Source organism: Rattus norvegicus, chromosome 2 (assembly GCF_036323735.1).
Source record: "Rattus norvegicus strain BN/NHsdMcwi chromosome 2, GRCr8, whole genome shotgun sequence".
NCBI classification, from domain to species: domain Eukaryota; kingdom Metazoa; phylum Chordata; class Mammalia; order Rodentia; family Muridae; genus Rattus; species Rattus norvegicus.
Window position 1 is genome coordinate 97,856,077 of NC_086020.1, and position 1,873 is coordinate 97,857,949.

Below are 1,873 nucleotides of genomic sequence, written 5' to 3' on the forward strand. Positions count from 1 at the left end.
TAAGTTAAGTCAAAGGAAGGTGAAGATTCTAACATAATAACTAGTGACAAAAAACTAATCTATTTCAAAGCACCAATGTCGACAACCAACATGTATGTGGAAAAATAAGTAAATGCCTTATGAACCTGCCTGAATATTTTCCAGTACTAAATTAGAGACTAATTACAGCAACATTCTTGTTACGAGTCCATAATTTATAACTAAGCACAGTGGAAGAGTAAGGTGTTTCTTCTTAATCTTTTATTTGTACTTTTGTTGAAGAAAATATTCTCAGGTCTTCTTGTTTTAATAATTAAAGTAAATAATACCTCCTAAGATGGTAAGACAGATATAATATATATATTACACCTGTTGTTTGGACTAAATTAAAATGGTTTTGTATGAAGTCAAATGCTCACCTAGGATCATTATTGATGTTCAAGATGTTCATGACTAAGCAAAGGTCATCTGAATTAGCATCTTACAAGGGCAATTATTAAGATATTAAGAGTTTGAGGAAAGTGTGTTTTTTAAAATCTTACTAATATTTGAATATTTTCTTTCATAGGAAAAAAATGTATATTTACTTTAAGAATGAGGCAGCAAGATGGACCTGGGAAACTTCCATGGAACAAATGAGGAGTAGGATGATCTCGGTTCAGCAACAAACAGAAGAAACTCCTCAAGCATCTGAAATTCACAGAATGCCTAGAAAAAAAGGTGGACCTGAGCAAAGTAAATTTGGAGGTTACAAAGCCATGGATAACAAAGAATAACTGAGATCCTTGGATTCTTTGAATTCATGGGAGAACTGTTGCCCCTGCTGTTAAGTGCATAAGAAAATATCACTGGAATCCCTTCTGCTTTCCTAGCGTTGAAGAAGGAAGAGATAAAACAGAGACAAACTGAACAACAACAAAAAAAGGCATCCCTGAAAAAACAAGATGAAGATAAAGATAAGACGGATGAGGGGGAAAAAATAAAGAAAGCAGCAGAGAGAAAAGGGGGCAGTCTCGCAGCCCCAAAAGACACAAATCCAGATCTCCTTCTCCTAGAAGATGATCTTCTCCTGTCAGGAGAGAGAGAAGACGCAGTCATTCTTGATCTCCCCATCACAGAACCAAGAGCCGGAGACTTTCCCTGCCCCAGAAAAGGAGAAATCTCCAGCGCTCCCAGAACCATTAGTGAGAATGAAAGACTCTTTAGTAAAATAAGCTTCATCTACGAGTGACAGCCTGAAAGCTCCCAAGCCAGAGCCCAAAGAACCGTCTGCAGAAAATAATTCCAAAAAGGAAAAGGAAAAGACTCGACCAAGATCTCGGTCACGTTCCAAATCATGGTCCCGTACCACTTCTCAATCACCTCCTCATACTAGACCAAGACGGCGACATAGATCCTGATCAAGGTCATACTTTCCTAGATGGCAGCTAAGCCCAAGATGATGGCCATCTCCCTGAAGAACTCCACCAAGATGGATGTCTCCTCGACCAAGGCACAGGAGAAGTAGGTGTCCAGGAAGATGAAGAAGGCGTTCTTTTGCATCACTGTCTGAAGTAGCTCGTTGTCCTCTTCATCGTTCCCGGTCACCGCCAAAGAAGCCTCCTAAGAGGGCATCCAGCCCTCCTCGGAAAACGTGTAGTTATTACCTTTGGCAAGTCCTACAAGGTGAAGACACCGGCCATCATCTCCAGCAACTCCACCACCCAAAATTCGTCATTCCCCAACTCCCTAGCAGTCAAACCATAGTGTCAATGACCAAGAGCAGCATGGAAGGTATAACCATAAAATGGCTAGTATATTAGGCGCATCAGATCTGTCCTACATAGAAAATGTCAAAGAGGTTAAATCTCTAAGTACAGAAAAGGTATGTTCCCAAATCTATGGAGCCAAATAA

The 1,873-nt window shown here is 40.0% G+C and overlaps 1 pseudogene; it reads left to right on the forward strand.

The window, feature by feature from the left end:
• Positions 1-586: 586 nt before the first annotated feature.
• LOC108350179 (serine/arginine repetitive matrix protein 1 pseudogene) lies at positions 587-1,873 on the forward strand (annotated as a pseudogene).